Raw genomic sequence first — 20658 nt, forward strand, 5'->3', positions numbered from 1 at the left:
CTAAAGCTGCAGCGTGTACTTCATGCCGTGTTCAATGAGAAAACTTAAAGAGTCTGCAGGCTGTGGTTGTCTCTCACTTGATGGATTTGTACCACAAATACAAACATTTGATTCAAACATAAGCCTGGCACATATCTCCTGCACAGAGAAAAATGTGGTTGAATAGTTTGTTAATAATGTGAACACACAAAGTAAAACTGATTCCAGATGGCTTTGTAAACTCCAGTAACTCAGTGAACATTAGATAAATTTTTCTGTTCATTAGTCTCAGTAGATGAACTAAGCTACTAAACAGGAATACAAAAAGAAACCCCGTATTATACATATAATTTTGATCTGTTCAGAATTTTAGGCTCTCATGCTGAGCCCTTATTTTAATGCAAGTGCAATGTTCTGGTGTGGAGATAGAAGACTGACTCTGCTAGCTTGGTTTTGGATTTCATACTGATAGAAACAACCCTAGTTCATAAGAGATAACAATTGGGAGTAAAAGACTCAAAACAAGGTATCTGAATATTAAAGTTGTAAACTCCATGAACCACAACTTTTTTTGATGATTACAAAAGCTGGGAGTGAGTATGGTGGATATAATTTGCATGAGCAAACATTGTCACCCAAATATTGAATGGGGCTTCATTTAGTTTTGTGTCCTTAGTCACATGCTTGATATAATTCCAGCAGTAGCTTCCCAGCTGGAAGGTTTTGGCATAAATGACTGCTTCACTTCCTGAAGGTGAAAGGAGCTGTGTTCCCTTCTACATTTCCTTCTAGGAGGACATTCAGGCCTTTGAAATGCAATTTTCATCTTTTGAATGTATAATAGGAAAAGTGTCCCTTGGCGATGTATATTTTACCTTTAGACTGTGGGTTGAGGAGTGCTCCTCTGTGGGCCTTTCCTGATGCTGATGTAGCTGCTGAATTTCAGCCATTCGTTTGCTGTGTCCTGGGTTAGTAAAAGAAATGTTATATCAAGTTTGCAGGAGCAAGAGAAAGTTCAAGCAAGGAGAGCTTGGTAAGGGACTGTTATTTACATCAAGCTGGCTGATTCTGTCCTTCTTATCCAAGGCATGCCTCCAGGAAGATTTCCCCCAGTGTGTACATTTTCTTAGGATCTCTTATTTTCTGCTGTTGGGTAAGAGAGTTTTTGGTGGGCTGACAGCTTGGTCTGGGATGACATTGTTTTCTCTTTCCTTATGACTGTACTTCCCACATTTAGGGTCTGTGCACAGGGCACAAAGCCATCTTGTGCCAGATAGCCCAGGTGAAGGGCTGTAGTTTCCTGGGCAGAATATCTGGGATGATGTGGGAGCCATTCTTGCTGAGGTGCAGAATATCTAGGCTATGGTAAAGCTAATATGATCTCACTGTTCCCAGTGACCAAGCTAGGTTGATAATTTGGGTAACATGCCCATCTTAATTTGTATGCTTATTCTTTTGCATTTTAGAATGGCTGAAGGAAATTCCTGATTAAAAATCCGAGCATCAGTAAGTTGTCCACACAATAATGCATTTAAATAAATACTCTGTCTTAAGTATGAAAGTCAATCCATTGAAAGCCTGGTTGCTATGGCTTCTCTCATGGATTTTGCACTTACTGTCTGTAAAACACAGTACCTATCTGTGATCTCCACACAAGGTGTCTCCAGACACCCAGGGAAGTGATATTCAGCAGTTCATGAACAGGCTGGGCACCCAAATCCTGTATCATGTTTTACAATGGACCCAGTGTTATGTACCTGTCCTGGAAATATAATTTTTAAGCTCATGCTATGTACTTAATTTTGTTCTGAATTTGACAGGGACCCTTGGGTATGTAAGATAGGTATTAGCAGTAGACAGCCCACAGGAATACATTGAAACAGCCTGTGGAAACTGAATTGTCTACCTCTCCACCCTCTTGATGCTGGGGTAGGAGTGGGATTTGCATCCTAGAACAATTTCATGAGCTCAGGTAATGAGCTGTTGGATAAGAAACATAGGTGCTTATTGGGGAGGAATAGAGGTGCTTTTCCTTCTTGTCAAAATTCACCTCTCAGCCAGGCAAAATGGAAAGCACCCTTCTGCTGAGCCAGTAACAACTCTGCAGTTGTCCCATTGCAGACAGACCACTGGATATCCAGGAGTGTAAGCTTCCAGGGACACAGGGGGAAAAGGGACCTGACACAGTTGGGTAATGGTAAGAGCCACACTTTGGCAGAAAGGTGACATTTTTATCACTACTCATGCATTTTATCTAACTGTGTTCTAGTTATATGTGTGTAAATATTGTTGGAATAGAAGTTATTACTTAGGACTCTTGGACTCTTAACTCTGTTCTGGTTTAACCCCAGGCATCAACCACACAAGTGCTCTCTTACTCCCCCATGCAGTCTTGGTGTGGTGGGGAGGAGAATGAAAAAAACAGGTAAAACCCATGGGTTGAGATAAGAACAGTTTGACTTCAAATACAGTAAAATATAATAATACTCCTAATAATAAACATGATAATAATAGCAATAATAAGAACAAAATTTTATTGAAAAGGAGAAAGAGATATAAATAAAACCCAAGAGAAATAAGTTATGCCCAACACAATTGCTCTCCACCCACTGACTGCTGCCCACTCTATTCCCAAGACTTCCCCCTCCTGGCCAGTTCTGCCCAGTTTAGATACAGGGCATGACATTTTATGGTATGGAATGTCCCTGTGGACAGTTCAGGTCAGCTGTCCTGGCCTTGCTGCCTCCTGGCTTCTTGTGCCCCTCCTCACTGACAGAGCATGGGAAAAGAAACAATCACAGAACGGTTTGGGGTGAAAGGGACCTTAAGGATCATCTTGTTCCAGGGGCACCTTCCACTAGATCAGGTTGCTCAAAGCCTCATTCAATCTGGCCTTGATAAGATTTTTTTTTTAAACCTGAGAGTTTATTACTGCAGAAGACTTAAAGATGAAACAAAAATGAACTGAGAAAAACTACCACAAAAATGTGTAGTTGAGCAATCAGAGAAAATAGGGTATTTCAAAATAAACTTAGAAAGTCCTAAACATTTAAAAGTTCTACTTGTGGTGACTTAAGAGGAACTTTTTCTCATTACAATATTATTTGTTTCAAATTGTTTCAATTCTTCGGCTGCTCTTTGGTATAAATAACTTTTTTCACTTTGTAAGTATTCTGCTTTGTAAGTGCAGAAGCTGCTGAGGTGATGTTATGTCCACTGGCAGTCTATCCAAATAAAATTCTGCTGGACTGTGAGGCAGAAGTTGCTCCTGCTGCATTAAATGTTCCAAAGATTGTAAGCACAGTGGCGCTTCAAGAGTTCACAGCAGAAAAATTCCTAGGCAAGGATGTAGCCTCAAAAGCAGGAGGATTGCAAGCAGCAGAAATGCTCTCAAAACCATCAGAATTTCCAGATGATGATGCACTGGCAAGACTGGAAATCATTGTAAAGAAGAAACTGGTAGCACTGTTATTACTGCTGTCCATGGGAAAGCTTGGCAGCCCAAAGCTTGATGTTTGCAGTCCTCCAGATCCAAAGAAGGCAAGGGTTGAGTGATTGTGTTCTTTACAATCAGATGGCACAGCTGCTTCTGTCGATGCATTTAAAGCTTTCCACTGAGGCAGCTGATTTTTCCATTGTCCGTTCTGCTGGACAGAATTTATATAGAGTTCTGAATGTTTGCTCTGCAGTCATAATGCTCCAGATGGAACTGTTCCGGCAAGAAATCTGAGAAGCCTGAGACATTCAGCTTTTCTTTCATTGCTGAGTAAGATGAAACTATCCATTGTCCTGAAGATTCCCAAATTTCCATGTCTTTCATTACATAGTAAAAAAGTCTCTCCATCCTTATAGCCATCAGTAATATTTTGACTGTTTGTAAATGCAGAAAATGTGTTCTGCAAAAAGTCCTTGACCTAGGGTAAGAACTACTTAGCAACAACCAAAACATCTGTGTGTTATCAATATTATTCTCATACTAAATCCCATACCACAGCACTGAATAAGCTACCAAGAAAATGAACCCTATCAAAGCCAAAAGCAGGACACTCTCAGAGGAGTGTTACTTTACCCAAGTTCCCTGGGATTTATGTCGCAGTGTCATCAATCCTGACATAAAAATAGTAACTGAAGAGCAATGATTCAACTGGGGATAAGAGTCAACTCTTTTAATGTAAATTGTTTTGGAGTTAATTGTTGAGTTAGAAAGTGATCTAGAGCTCTTAATTGTTGAATAGAGAGACAAATGACTCAGCCCATCCTGAAATGGGAGATGCTGATGAATCACTGAGCAGAAGGATACCTACATCTATACCTAAAAATGCTCCTTTGAGTATGGAGTAAACAGGGAAGACTTGGTTACCAAAATTGTTGAGCTTGAGGACAGATGAAGTAATGGGAGACAAATTGCATCCTAGGTTTGCTATAAATCAGAGTTTGGGTTCCCTGTGAATCACACCAGGAGTGCCTTAATGGGATTGATTTTAAAGAGCAGATGGGATGTCAAAGGAGGAGTCCAGTTCTGTGAGCATAAAACTGTCCAGTCTTCCTCCTGCATTTGTGAAGATTAAATGATTGCCCATGTATGGAGGAGTTGCACACCACTATAGCCTAAACAACATCGGAAGCAATTCTGGTGTATACAACAAAGTTGCAACTGAAAGCCCAGGTGGCTTTCAGAGGTCTGGAGAGCCTTTTGAAATGTTAGCCCTTCATGTAAATTCAGTATATATATTTGAGGTGAAGAAAGCCATTATGGTTATGTTTTATTCATATTTATCTTCTGCAGAAAGGTAGCAGTTTTAGGAAATGAGACATGCTGTGACCGCAGGGGAAAATCCTCCTGTAGATATGTCTTGTACAGGCAAGGACAGAGCCAGTCATCTGGTGGACACACTGCATATGTGCCTTGCTTGGTGGAAAATTGCAAGTTTAATTGGGTTTTCCTCCTGCTGTTTTTTAATAGTACTGAGCCTGTCACTATGCAGGGAACATTGTATATGAAAAATGTCCAAAAAAAATTAAGGTAAGTGGCATCCTAATGCACTGTTTAGTGCTTAGGGCATAAATGGCAAATCTCAAAAGACTATGACAACAATAGAAATAATGTGTAAAAAAACAAAGCAAAAATTACCATACCATATAGCTTAGTTGTATGCAAACCAGGCAGCATTAAATGTCAGTATCCTAATATTTTTTAAGAAAGAAAACATAGAGCTAACAAACAATGTTAAACTTGCTGGTCCCAGTGGTGACAGAAATCCTTTCAGTTCCCATGTGGCACCAGCAGCAATGTAGATTTCTGTATATTCTACACGTAGTATGTCAGTGCCAACCTCAGAGGTTCTCCAGGAGACACAACACAGTGAAGTGAGCATTGGTCTGGGTCCACCAGCAGATTTGGGTGCTGGAAAACCGTGTGTCTCTGTGTATAGTCCTGCTTTAAGGTTCCTACTGCCATACAGGAATCGACAGCCTGTCCTTTCTGCCCCTTCAAGGACTCATGTCTCATAAGGAATTCACAGTCAGCACTTGGAGGGGAAAGTTGTTCTAAAATCAGTTTGAGGGGCTATGTGGAATAAGCTTCCATCTCACATCCTGTCACGATCCACTAGTACAGGCGGGGGTCATGATGGTTCGTTTACTGATCTCAGAGGCAAAAACAACACAGAAAGAGATTTCAGTATTAATCAAAATAAAATGCACCTTTTATTGAGTGCCCACAGCAAATGTGATAGAAGGATTAGAAAGGAGATAAAGGATAAAGAGAGAGAGAGAAAGAGGAGGGGGGAATATAGCTACCAACAGAGGGATGAGATCCTTGTGGTCCAGCCAATAGATCCATCTTGTCACGCTGGGGAGAATCTCAAAGTCTCTGGTTAACTCAGGGGTCTTTCATAGTCCTCCACTGGGAGGGGAACAGGTACAGGACAGTGGAGAATAAATCTAATGAGAACAAGTATACATAGCCTAGTTGTGAAACAGGACAAACTAGTCTCAGCAGTGAGCAGGAACCATTGTTTCAGGACTGGTTTCTACAGGGCCTTCAATCTCTGTCCTTGACGGTGGTCATGAGGCAGATGAGGGATTTTACATGGGGGATCACCAAAGTTACCTCAGAAAATTAGTCTTTCTCTAAAGCTGGTCATATCTGGCCAAGAGGTGAGGAAATCATGGGCTGTTGTGATGAGTGGGGATCATGAAGCAGGTGTAAGACTGTGGTGACACAGCAAGCACACCTGCAAACAATCACTTGGTGAGCATCCACCTCAACCAGGCCAGAACGCCAGTCAGGGTCTTCAGGGTCTCAGTCTCTGTCCTTGCGATGGTCGTGAGGCAAATGGAGGAAACTTCGGACGGTCTCTTACACATCTTCATCCTTGTCTGGATGAAGCCATCCTACCTGTGCCTCCTGAAAAGTTCTTCCTTCCAAACACACTGAAGTAAGTAGATTGTCCCAGAAATTTTCTTTAGAAGTGCAGTAGTAGTCATCTATAAGATAAAATCAGGGAAGTATCAGTGACTTCCTTACAGGTAATCTATATAATGTAATTCAGGGTGGGCAGAATACTCTATATGGCGTACAATTCCATTCCCCTTTCCATCTGAAAGAAATCCAATTGCCTCCCACCACCTAGGTGAATGTCCCAGCCAGCAAGGTATAGATGCTTTGGCAGATGTTAAAGGAAAGAGCGGGGAGAAGAATAGAAGGAAGAGGGCTCCTAGTTACATTTTTTTAAGAGTTACCCAAAATTGAGTGGGAGTGACTTAATTTTTAAGATGTTTCTGTAGGATAAGGGTCCAGGGAAAGAGCAAAACAGCTTGTCCAGCCTGGGGCCAGCCAGCCAGGAGTCACACTTTTGCATGAAAGACAAAGTTCTTTCACACTGTAGTTTCATGAAAACTTCAGAAAACTTGTGAAACATATCCACTTCCTCACAGTTAAAAGATTGTAAGACTTAAACAGCTTCTTTTGCAGTCATTCCATTTTTCTGGCACACCTTACCTGGAGATACATGCTGCATAGGTTTCTTCCATGTCCTTTCTCCCTGTTTTTTCAGTGTCTCTGCTAAAGCTTTTATCTGTTGTTCCATTCACAATGATGTCTTTGATGTCTGTTTATTCCTGGTACCATGCAGTGTCACATAATCAGATGCAATAGCCTCACTGAACAAATCCTTCCTTCCAAGCAGAAAATATTTCATGCTGTTGGACCTAGATAAAAGTATACTCTCTTTTGCAGGACCCATATTTCCAGTGTCATTTTTGGGCAGCTAATCCCATAAGGCAAGTTCTAGGAGTCACATAAATAGTCCCAGATAATGAACTTTTTTTTCTGACACACCAGCACTCTTTTATTTAAAAAAAAAATAAATTTGCCAGTCCAATGTGAAAATAAAGAGGTCTTAGAGACAAAAGTAGAATTCACAACAGTTGTTTTAATTTTTTTTTTATTACTTTATACTTTTGTCTTTAAATTTTTTATGAACTAATACAAAAAATTTCTTATTTAATGTTTAAATAGCTGCTATGGGTCTTTTGATAACTTCATGCCGTTGACTTATCCACAGATCAGAGCTTAGTGGTATGACAGGTGTCATGATCAACCATAACTGTGTGTTTTGCTCCAGAGAGTTGTTAACTAATGACAAAGAAATAACAGCACGATTTCAGCACATATTCTGCACAAACTTAGGAATGTAGTTTGTGGGTTAGCTGCAAAGAATTTATTATGCTTGGGAAGCTCTATCATTTAAAATGTTCTCTGCAGTGGGTACAAACCTGCAGGAGAAATGGATATATGGGTATGATACAAATTTTGTGTATAAAATTCACTTCTGTGAAGAAGCCTAATGAGAAGCCTAAATACCACTTCTTTTCTGATGTTACAGAGAACTTGAACTTTGTGTTTACTATGTGCTTGCAATTTTAAATTTAGTAAAATTAATGTACCTACTGCATGCTATATCACAGGAATGTTAAAATGTTGGGAATTTTCTTCTGCTGATGAAGAAGAATCACTGTCTGAATGTGTGCTTATACCCATACCCATGTGTGCTTATAGTTCAGCCATTTGATGTAACAATTTTTTCATAGACAACATTGAATAAATTTGGAATTTTACTTTCTTCTCTACCTTGTGCTGTTCTCAGATGATGATGGCTGCATTTGGCAGGGGCTGACAGTGCATGTGTTTTATTTAAAATATGCCCAAATAGAACCATAATTTGGTTTAAGGGGGAATTGTCAGAAATATTTGTTTGACCTACTATTTCTTTATACAGGACTCCACAAAACAAGCTGCTAATTAATGGATTTCATTTTTCTTATTGCATTGCTTTCCTGTATATTTTTGTCCACTTATGTATCAGCTGGAATCTCTGTAAGGCAGGGACCAGTAAGTTTTTTAGGCTGCGCGCATCTTGAGATTTTTATCTGTGACTTTATTTTTGTAGCACTCAAAATAATAAGCATAATTTATAGTACTTGCCTGTTTTGCAATGTTGAGTTATTCCATCAGATCTCAATGTGAAAGTTGCTTCAAAAGGAAGCTGCTGGTTATGAATACAGAAAGTTGTCAACTTGTGAAGTGGTTTGACTCCTGAAGAGAACATTCCTGTTTAAAAAATACTTACATCCTTTTGTAGTACTTTTTGATCTTACATTGAAGATTTTAAATTGGCTTTTGAACCCATGTTTGGCATTTATAGAGCTGAATTAATTGTAAGCTTTAGCTTTTCTTTTTCTTGAAAGATTATTCAGTTCTATTTTCTCCTTACAAAAAGCCATCAGGGGCTCCCATGAGCCCACAAGAGAAAATGAAAGCTTTCAGTTAATAAAATGCATTTACCTGTGCGTGTAAGCTGTGACTGACTGAGCTTCCCCCAGCACTGCTGTTATTATATGCCATACATCTCCCACAGATATACAAGACTCAAGGTCAGTGGGGAACAAAAGTTTTTGTAGAAATGCTGGTGTGCAAGAGTCCTTCATCTCCTGAAGCTGTTGTGCCTGAAGTGTGAAATGGCCATGAGAAAATTTGCTAAAATAACTAAGGTTTGCCTGTACTGCTGCTTCTCCCAGAATGACACTTGCAGCTGCAAAGGGTTTCTGTGAACAGGTGCAAAATGGTTGTGGTTCAGCCCACAGAGATTTTATAGTAGAGAGAAGTAGAGAGAGGAAGGGAAGAGAATCATAGAATGGCTTGGTTTGAAGGGGCCTTGAAAACCACCTCGTTCCAACTCCCCTGCCATGGGCAGGGACACCTTTCACTAGACCAGGTTTCTCAGAGTCCCATCCAACCTAGCCTTGAACACTTCCAAGGACGGGGCATCCACATCTTCTCTGGGCCACCTGTTCCAGTGCCTCACCACCCTCTCCATGAAGAATTTCTTCCTAACATCTAATTTTAACCTGCCCTCTTTCAGTTTAAACCCATTCTCCATTCCCCTATCACTACAGGCCCTACTGAAATGTCTTTCATATAAGCCCCTTAAGTTCTGAAAGGTTTCTCTGGAGCCTTCTCTTGCCCCCACTGAACAACCCCAATTCTGCTAGCCTTTTCTCAAAGGAGAGATTCTCCATTGCTGACTTGTGCTTTAGCAATGACCAGGCAAACTGAGGTTTTCTGTGGAAGTATCACTTTGTCTTAGAGATGATGACTATCTGCTTATGTACTTACATCCTTTTTAATTCCTGAAACCTCTTTCAGACTTGATGCATCTCAACTTTTTGTCCTCCAAAGACTCCCACACAATCATCTCCTGATTAGTAATAACATAAAATGTACTAAATAGTACTGGCCCTCTATAGCTACCTTTAAATTCTTACCATTTACGTGCCTAAATTCTCTACCTTTGCATCCTTTAGTGAGTTTCAAATCCCACTACAGAGGTTTGTCATTTAACCCATGACTAATTCGTTTGCCTATCAGTCTTAAAAAGAACATGACAATCCAAATAAATTATACTGTACCAACTTGCTTTATCTATTACTCGTATGTTAGTAGAGACATAACTTTCTCCTGCAGAATTGCTTTGTCTCCGTTGCCTTTCCTCTCAAACACACAAATAGTGGAAGCCACACCTTCAGAATAACTGAACCAATTTCTTTGAAGCTGTGCTAATTTGCATCCATTGAGGACTTGACCAGAAACACACAAGTCTAAGAACCTCATCAAGCAGTCCCTTCTCATGCAATTAGTCCTTGATTGTGTGAGTAACCCCATTTAGGTTAGCAGTGAGATAGTATCATATATTGTGACAGATACAGCTATTTTTGTGCTGAGGTGAGTCACAAAAAGTGCCCACATCTGCAGGAGCATTTACTTAGGTGAGACATCTCAGTGCTTCTCCCCCAGTGCTGGTAGCTCTGCGAACTCCCAGAATTTTCCAAGCTTGGTTGTTGTCTGCTCATGCTGCTGAGGGATGAGATACCAAGAATGGAGGCCCTTCTCCCCACTTCTGGCCTTTCTCTGAAGGCTTAGCTCAGCCAATGTTGTTCATTAAGGAAATGGGATTCCCCATCCCACATACCAGCTGCTGGGTAGCAGAGCTACCCTCTCAGTGCCTGGGGTATGTCTCTGACCCACCTCAAGGGAAGTGAGCATTTAAACTTGTGTTCCTGTGATGCCAAGTATGTGCATGCTTTCTCTATAAATTCCCTGACACTCATATTGGTTTTGTGGTTTTCCTGTGAGCTGTCTAAGAAGCTCGCAGGTACACACTTGTTATTAGTGGTCACCAGACTCTACTTGTTTTCAAGATAGCTTTTCTCTGTATTAATTTTGAAAATCTTCCTCAGGGTTTTAGCTCAAACCAAAGCTGCAAGCAAACTGCTAGTTGTTGGGTTGTAAGAGTGATATACTGTCAGGAGAAAGGGAGATGTTTCCTTGAACTCTTTATGTTTGATGAAGATGAGACCCTTGTGCATGACTAGTCTGTCAGGGCTCTGTTCTGTGGACCCCACTAAATAGCAACTGAGTCACAGGGTGGTTTGACCAATAATTCAGGGTCACACACTGACAGTGTCCCCACTTTTTGTGGGTTTATTATCAGTTTTGTCAAGCATGTCATCCCCTGCCAGCAGCTGCCAGCACCCTTGAAGGACTCACGCTCACACTTTATGGAATAGAACACTTTATTATCAAACACACTGGTAATAGAAGGCTGTGGCAGGGTAAGGTTCAGAGATTGCCATCAGTTGTATACTGACTGCAAAAATGAATCTGAAGCAATATACAGACAAGCTCTAATCACCAATGAAAGCTCGCTGAGGATAATCATTTGGTGAACATAAAATAAGGTTCTTACCTAACTGGCATCCCTATGGGGACAAGACAGGTTCAGCCCATCAATGGATCCTGGAAGTTGCAATGGAGTCTTCTCTAACCTTCCCCCTATTTAATCTATATTTATATTATTTTTGTTGTGGGAGGAGAAAATGTAAAGTTTCATGTTTAGGTGGAGTTTGAGTGACTTTGCTCATTAGCTTATGCAGGGCATGAAAAGTAGTATGTATTTTTGAATTAATGAAGCACAGTTCAGCTTTTGATTACCATCTGGATAATTCCTTTGGCTTAGTTCCCCTCAGCTTAATTGTTTTCAACAGAGCATAACTGCTGTACTGCTCCCTCCTTAGTGTCATATGTGCATTGATTTCAACAGAGCATGACTGCAGCACCTTTGTGTCACTCCATCCTTTGTTTCAGGGCTCCTTGGAGTGACAACACCCACCTTCCTAAGTGTTCCTGCTTCAAAGGTGTGCAGGCAGTTTGTACCTGGTGAACTATAGCCAATACATGCACTCCTTGCTGAACTTTGGTTTTCAGTTTCCCCATATATTATGTATATATTTGTGTGTCTATATATATGATTTTTCCCTCCAATGCTATTTGTCAGATACTTGGGTGCTCTTAGGGTAAGAAGTAAGAGCTGTAATTTTGAGTTGTTGATGCCTAAGTGGTGACCCAGGGGATTAATCAGCTTGGTGGTTTTGTGCCTCAGGCTGCTGAGGATGAGCAACCCCATGGGGACTTCTTGACGGGAGCCCCCAACAAAACAGGCTTTGTGCTAAACAACAACATATCAATAAAAATATCAAAGTAGGCCTGTTTAAAGCTGGAAGTTTCTCAATAAAGAAATATGTCTGAAATGATCATCATCTTATTTTTTAAGAGGCCTGGGTAAAATGACCATTAGAGTTGATAGGTCTAGACATTATGCTGCTAGAAAGTATGTACTTAAAAGTAAATGGTTGCAAATGATGCTTTTTATATAAAAATATTTGGGGATACTGAATTGTGAATAGAAATCATTTGTCAGCTTCATTATTAAAGCAATATCCAATGTTGCTATCTGGTGAAACAAAAAGTATCATTGGAGAGAGATAATGCTGTGTTTCTTTTTTTTGTAAGTAAGCGCTGCAATGGTGGTGGAAAATTCAGCCAGGGTATTTTGTGTAGGTTTAAAAGGATTCTTGAATGCTTTCATTCCTGTGTATTGGTTCACTCTACAAATGGCAGCTAAAATATTTTCACAACTGCAGATGAGCAGAGGGCATATGCCATAGAGTTTCTCAGGCAGGAAAAATCACAGCATGTGGCTGTATAAATATGACATTGAACATTTACTGGTTGTTCAGAGACCCATGATAAACCCAGAGCAGAAACATAAATCTTCCTTCTTCATTTAAGACTATATCTAAATAATGCAGTCTTGTCTTCTAAGTTAAATACATGGGGTGACTTTTTGGTTTTATTTTTGAGTGGAGGGGGAAGGAGCAACTAATTTACAGAGGAGAAAAGAGCTAACTGTCTTGAATTCTTAATTTGTGGCTGATATCTTTGGGGTGGTTAAATCTTCTGGGATGCAATATTCCAACACTTAGGCATAGGATGCTATAAAACATGAGGTTGTGAAACTGATCATGTGTACGCAAATACAGTCCCTTTTTCACTGCTCAATATTAAAAATAAAAATCTCATAAAGCATGAGACAGAAAACTCAATCAAGTTCATATGTACTTTAAAAACTCCTATGAATATGAATACTTTTCTACCAGTAATAAAAGTCTAAAATGAAGAGGTATGAACTAGAGTAACTGATTTTGAATGAATATACTGACATCTCAAATTCAGCAGGAGAAAATTAAAGGGAGCCCAGACAAAGCAGGGAACTAAGCTTAAAATAAATTCTTTTCATTGGCATTCTTTGGGGAATATGCCCAACCATAAAACCTTCCTTTATAGGAGGCAAGTCTGAGGAACTGTCTCAGTATAAAAAGACACCAGAGAGGTTTAGAAAATGCAGTGGAAAAGGAAGAATCAAACTGATGGTATCAGGCAGTATGAGCCAAGCACATACCTGTTGAACTCAGGGTTGAGTTTGTTGAACAATTAGTCGTGGCTTCCACCTTATTTTTTAAAATTATTTTCCTGTTGGATGGTTCAGGAGTGGCAAATGTAACACCAGTTTTTATCAAAGGGTTGCAGAGAGAATTCAAGAGCAGTACCTCTGACTTTTGTGTTGGACAAATTGGTAGGAGCTGTTACAAATGATAGAAAAGAGTAGAGAGTGCTGAAATACAGCATAGAGGAGAAGGGTCAAAGCAGATTTCATAGACCGAAGTCATCCTTCACGAATCTATTCTAGTTCTGTGAAAAATATATAAGGGTGATGCAGTTAATAAAAATTAAAAAAAAAGACTTTCCATGATATTTTTAACTGTAGAGTCTTAATGATATTAAGGCGTCACAGATTAATAATTGGCTAAATGAAAGAAGCCACAGGGTAGGAGTAAATGATCTCTATTTCACAATAGAGAGGAGTATGCACAGCTCCAACCTCTGTTCTGTTTAGTGTATTCATTAATGATCTGAGAAAGGGATAAGTGATGTGGTGATAACTGCTGCTTGATCATACAAAATATTTCAGAATAACCAAAAGTCAGATCAACTGCAAAGAGCACTAGTAGGATTTCTTGTTATTAACTGACTGTAAAATAGAAATGGCAGATGAAGTCTAGGGCCCAGATATTTTAAATAATGCACCTGGGAAAACCAGTCTCAAATATATGTAGGAAATTGTAATTTAGCTATTAGCTATGTGAATTTGAAGTGATTATACATAATTTTCAGGGAAAAATAATTATAATGATTATTGATAACTGAAAAGCAAATGGGATGTTAGAAGTTATAAGGAAAGGAATAGAAGATAAAATATCTCTTTGTCACTGTTACATAGATGGAGTGTTGAATAGAGAGCTCATTTCTGATCCCTTAATTTCAAGATGATGTAGAAAAGATAGAGAAGGACAACAAGGTTAACCAGAAGTTTGAAATGGCTTCTGCACATGGGAAGATAAAATGAGTTATGGCTTTTAGCCTGGGAAAGAGACTACTGAGATGTATATGGTGCAGTCCAGCTGGAGGTGATCATTCCCTGCCTCTCCCAGCCTGTGCAGTATGGACAGTGTAATGGTGCTATTAGACATCTGGCCCAAAACAAACAGGAGGAAATACTTTTCCACACAGCCTGTAATAGAGCTCAGGAGCTCATTGCTGCTGGATGTGTCAGATGTAAAAGTAGAAATGCAAATTGGATGGATCTGGAGAATCGAGGCCATTGAGAACAAACTCTGGCACAGAGCAGCCTCAAACACCTGCTTGCTGGGAATATCAGCTGTGGTCAGCAGGGCTCTCTGTGTGCCATGCTCCTGGCAGGAGCATCTGCTGATAGCCACAGCCAGACACTGGCTACAGGAATGAATGGACCTTTAGTTTGACCAAAGTATTTTAAATTATTTATGCTTATAGCCATTCCATCAGATATATGGAGTTAATGCTGTTCTTCACTATTGACAGAGTGATCAAAGGCTGGCCTGTGTCAGAGGACTCAGGTGGCCCCTGTGACTCAAAACCTTCTACTAGCAGGAGGTTGTGGCTCTGCTGAGCTGAGCCCTGCTTTCAGGCTTCCCCAGCACTTCTGCTCTGTCACTCTCCTGGACTTTCTTTTTCCCTCCCAAGCCTTGATTTTCTTCGAGGATGGATTTTAATTTTGTTCTTTGTAAGGAGTGTAAGTACAAGGTGATGCCTTGAGGAGGCACATGAGCACGATTCCAGTATATCTGTGTGTTGGTCTCGTAGCAAAATACCTTGTGTTGCTTCCTGGCATGCAGTGAGCAGTGCAAGCTCTCCTGTCAGGATCTTTCTCTGCCTGCTTGCTGTGGAGGAAGGAAAGGTGCCCACTAATGAGACATGTGATTCATTATGGCATGAAACAGACTAACGAGGGCTCCTTTGTAAATAACTTCTGGCTGTGTTTTCTGTCAGACAGGTGGAAGCTCCTTATTTGTATGCAATAATGACATGTGCTTATCAAAGAGTGATAATGCAAGGAACAAACAAATGACATTTCCAGTATTAATATGTAAATTACATGCTAAGAAGAAATGATCAAGCACTCCTGAAATACAGCAGCAAGCACTAATTGCATTCCTTGCCCTTCAATATGCTGTGCACTGTAGATAGCTCTTTTCCCTAAATGAGCATTTAAAGCTTTAATTTTTTCTGCTTCTTTATGCCTAAAGATTTCAGATACATTTTTTCCCAAATTTGTTGCACTGTTTGCATATACTGCTTTATTGTATCTCATAGAAAGGTGGTGTTACCAAAGGTTTGCTAGAACAGCCTTTGTATGCTCTGATTCCCTAGAAATGTCTGTAAATTATTCCTAGCTTGGAAACACCAGGCAGAGTGCTGAGGTGGATTTCTGTGTGAGAAACCATTGCAAATAACCCTCTTTTGCAAACACATCCAGCCCCATCTTGAAAATTGATTGGGGATTTTTGTTTTGTTCCTAGTACATTTTTTCTGGAAATCTGTTCCAGAACTTCAGTCTCCAGATGGCTGGAAATCTCATTTCTTAGTAACCATTTCTTTCATATGTCAGCACTAACATATGAAATTGGAAAAGTTTTCTCTTGTGTTTTCTCCTTGAAGCATTTGTAGTACAGCTGCACCCTCTATCTGGATGTGGCACCTTTGCTTTTTTTGAGCTGAATAAGTAATTTTGTAATAGTGCAATAAGATGAATCCCCACTTTTCCAGGGTTCTAGCCACTATTCTCTGAACATGGGACAGTCTGAGTTTATTTCTTGAACATTGGCTCTTAGGAAACGTATGTGTTGTGTGAATTGGGGCCTTCCTTATCAGAATTTAACCCAACAATGCTGCTCCTGCACTGTCTGTACATAAGAAGTAGGATGACTATGAATCTTATGGAGATTATGGAGACTTGTACAAAATATCTTTCCAGATCAAGCATGTCTGAGTGAAAAGATGCTGGTAGAATAGGAAAGAATACCTCAGTATTCAAAATCAACTACATGTAGAGTATCCAGAGATGAACTGGAAGAACTTATGTAGGACAATTCAGGTTCATCCTTGCTCCTGTCCGAGGGACTTATGCAAGCCCAGACTGTGGCCACCCAGCACAGTGCTGTTTTGGGTGACTCATGACTGGGAATGAGCAGTATTCTTTTTCCTTACTGTAGCTGTGAAGAAGAATTACAAGGGGGAAAGATTGACATCCTCTTCTAGCAGCTACTTTTGTTGGCAGAAGGAGTGAATTGCAAATGATTTCCCAGCTCCTGTATTCCTTTGCGTGGTCATTGGCATTCACTAAGGAGAACTGGTAGATACTGGAAAAGGAAGGGCCTGGTGTGTGAGACTAATCAGAAATTTCTCCTGAACAGAGAGGGAAATTTATATTGAAGCTTTATTTATGTTTTTACATGATACTCTGCTGTATCTATTGTTGGAAGTGGTATAAATTAGTTTAAGAGAGCAGATTCCTACATGCAAGTAAGAATGGCAGTTAGGCATTGGCAATGGTAAGAAGCAATTCCTACATGTAAGGCACCTGAAATGCTACATCAGCCTTCACTTTCTGAAAGTGAGAGGTACTATTTGTTCTCACTTGCAGCAGGCACAGCGTTGCTATGTGGTAGTAGCAGCTATTCAGAGGAGTAGATTGGACACACCTGGTTTAAGGTAGTTTTAAAGCTCCTTCAAGCTCAGTCAGCTCATCTGTAACTCATTGCACTTGTGTTTGCTCTCATAATTTCTTAAAGATGGCTTTTACACTGAGACACTAATAATTTCCTTTTGCTTTCAAGTCCTGCTCCTGACTGTAGCAGTGAGGTGTTAGAAGGAGCAGGGGAGGGTGTTTTATTCATCAAGAAACTAAAGGGAGACTTGAGGTGATGTCTCTGCCTCTGATGAAATTCATTCCCTTATCTAGAAGCTCTTAAATCATCCCTGGCAGAGGTGACATTATAAAAATAATTCTGAAGAACAAAAGTTCTTACCCTTGGAATACACTGCATTGCACCAAATGGTCGGTGTTTATTGCCTTTTTTTTTTCTTGTAGGGAGTCTAGGTGGATGCTTCAGTTTCCTTTAAATTTCTTTAATCAGTTTTTGCAAGCTGACAGATGTTTTCCCCCCTCAAATGAATATCTTGTGAAATAAGCTGCACAAAGGATAGCCAGAATGGTGACTGGCAAACCCCAGAGATTGGCTTGGGACACTTTGGGTTCATTCTTGTCCCAGTTTCAGGGGCTTTGGGGAACTCAGCCTTGGCTTGCTATTCACCACCTCTGAAGGGGTCTGATGGCCGTCCTCTTTCTGATAGTATAAAGAGGTGGAAACTGACACACTCAGGTAAATTTGTTCATATAACAGAGGCAGTTTATTGGTTTGGGGTTTTTTTGGCAGTGAAAGCAATACTTAAGATGTGCTGAAGGTGAATTATGGGCATAAGGATATATAGAAAGCCTGCTAGTTAGAAGGACACTGACATCTGTCTCTTTCTGTAGTTTATTAAAAAAACCCCAGACTCTAGGAAAGGATGAAGGTGGTGATTCTATGCCATTATATTAAATGGGGGTCTAATTCATTCTGAATGGATAATGTTCTGCACAGATAATGTTATTTTGAAGCAATTTCTGTTGTTTGTACGATTTTTCAGGACATATTTTGGAATGTCCCTTGGTTTGATTTGTTCTGGAGTCATGTCAAGTATGGTTTAAATTCTGGTCAGTTTTTTCCCTCTATTATAAGAGAGTATTTAAACTCTTCTACTATGCAAAATATTTAGAGTGTGTGTGTGTGAAAACTTAGAGCAGTTCAGCAACAGTAGTAAATAGTTTACTGGTTTAAATGTTGTGTGTCACTGGAGACAGAAAGGGGCTTTTGGGTGTCTTACGGCTCAGGTGTCCAAGGTACCAGCTCAGATTTTAGTCAGGAAGATGAGACCCATTTTAAAGAAAATCAACAACTTAGCCAGGAGGCTTGGCTGCAAATACATCATATGGTCCAAGAAGCAAGTAGAAAACTAGAATAACTTGATTTCTATAGTTTTTATATATTTTAGATCATCAACTTGGTGCAGCGGTTCCTTTTTTTATTTTTCTTTGAGTATATTGCAATTATTTCTGCCACATAGTTTTGATAATGGTTTCCAGAATACCACAAGTTGCTTGAAACAGGAGCTGAGAATGACAATGTCTCAGCCACAGCAGCTACTACTGTCCTCTGAGCAGCTGCTCAGTCTTGGGGACAACTGAGGGGTACTAACAAAAAAAGCCATTTTACTGTGTACACCAAATCAATTTGCCTGATTTCCAGAACGTGACCAGTAATCCTCACCTTCACATCAGTTCTGAGACAGGGTAAGATGTTGAGAGGCAGCAAAGGTTTTAGCACAATCTAACATACAGTATGGTGTTCTGTTTAGCGTAACTTAGCTTTACAAATTGGCTGTCTCTGACCTTGATACTCTCTCATCTGGACTGTGATAATGGTGAATTTTGAGAATACTCCTTGTATCTGATAAGAGAAATGCTATTTGGGAATCTGAAGGGAGTAGGGAGCAGAGAGGTGTCTCCTCTAGGTGACAGCTTCCTGCTATCTGGACAGTGTGAAACTCACTTTTTTTTTTTTTTTTTTTCAAGGCACTATGGAATTCAGGTTTGTTCAGGGAACTTCTGCATAGGATAAAAGCATTGCATCAGCTTTACCTGCCTCCTGGTTGCTGCTTTGTGGCCCTCAGTCCTATAGGTGCTGGGAGTCCCTGGATACCAGGATGGCTTTGGTAGGGGTGAGAAGGGAGGCTGCTCTGATGTGTATGGGGGTGGGAGAAGGCTGTTCCAAAGGCTTTCTAAATCTCTACTGTAACCCCTAAACTAAACACATTTCAGCTTCCCTTGGCTGCTTTTGTTAAAAAACTGCCACTGATGTAGCATTCAGCTGGATGTGACACTTTTAAAGAGCTTTCAGGTGAGGAGGGAAAACAGTATTGTGTACAGAACTGCCACCAGGAGTCTATCAAGCCTGAAGTCATAATGGGGCTGAGGCTGTGCTGCTCTGTCCTAAAGGAGATGTGCTCATGCACAGGAGAAAAGCCACTGGCAGCCTCCTAAGGAAGCATGGGAAGCTGGACATCCAGAAGGAGAAGTTTGCAGCTTGACTGCAGTAGGCTCCAGGCAGGGAGTAGCTTGTGGAATAGTGCTCTGCACTTGTGAGTGAGCTGGGAGCTTGCTGTGTCATCAATAGAACTGCTCTCAAAGATACTGGTGACTTTATTGGAGTCCCATATGCACATGGGGCCACTTGTGTGAAAGATTTCTGTCCCAAATGTCATAATGAGCTGATATTTCATTATGTTTATGTTTTATTATTTATGTTTAATTTTTCCATGCACTAGTGTTTCTGGTTGAAGTAATCAAGCCAGCTAATGAAACTGAGACCTGGGACCCTGGTCTGTGTCCCAGAACAGTGGCCTGGACAAGGTCATGGCAGCAAAATTCCATCTGGTTTCAAAGAGGGCTGGCTTTCATCCACAGCAATAAACTACCCTTATCCCTAGCACTAATAGACTAAAACCATTTTTAGCTTAACTTGTCATGCTTTACCTTTCACTTTATTATCAAACATCGTTCATATTGTAAGCAATTCTACAATGTATATAGAGGTAGTAAAACAAGCAGTGATTCTGTAGCTCCTAAAATTCACTTAGAATGATGGCATATCATTCTAAGTTTTATTTTGTGTGGCTTCCAAGGGGGGAAAAAGGCATTAAGAGTTTTTTGTGTTTGAACATTTTCCTTAAAGAGAGTTTCTCTGACAGATGTAAACTCTTATTTGATCCTGCTATTTCATTTTTTCAAATAATGTGATTCCATATATTTAGGGGAACTAATTCAAATCACTTAAAGCCAAAATATTCTCCTCATCAGATACTAAAAACTTTCTTAAGGTAATTTTGCCTTGTCTACTTTTGATTTCTAAGGCTTAAAAATGTAAATAAAGTGTGAATCATTTTGTGTATGGAAGCTCTGTTGTAGGAAGGTCCAGGTAATTTTTCTGAGAATGGAGAGGGTATGTGTGGAGGTGCAAGGGAAGTATGTGTGTGTGTATATGTAGATACTGTGTGTGTATATGTAGATACACACACACACATACTTATAGGGCAGGGCTTTGTAAAGAATATAACAAATAAGTTTAAAGAGGAAAGAGACAGTAAAGGAGGAAAGAAGGTGGGAATGAAAGCACAAGATGATATAAGTTATCTGTAGGCTCAGCATGGTGTTTATGAGTCATTGCAAAACACCTTTAATA

At 40.0% G+C, this 20658-nt stretch overlaps 1 pseudogene; it reads right to left on the minus strand.

The window, feature by feature from the left end:
• LOC118684720 (nucleoporin NUP42-like) lies at positions 1-6994 on the minus strand (annotated as a pseudogene).
• Between the last annotated feature and the right edge of the window lie 13664 nt (positions 6995-20658).

The sequence above is a fragment of the Molothrus ater genome, chromosome 3 (assembly GCF_012460135.2).
Source record: "Molothrus ater isolate BHLD 08-10-18 breed brown headed cowbird chromosome 3, BPBGC_Mater_1.1, whole genome shotgun sequence".
Classification (NCBI taxonomy): Eukaryota; Metazoa; Chordata; class Aves; order Passeriformes; family Icteridae; genus Molothrus; species Molothrus ater.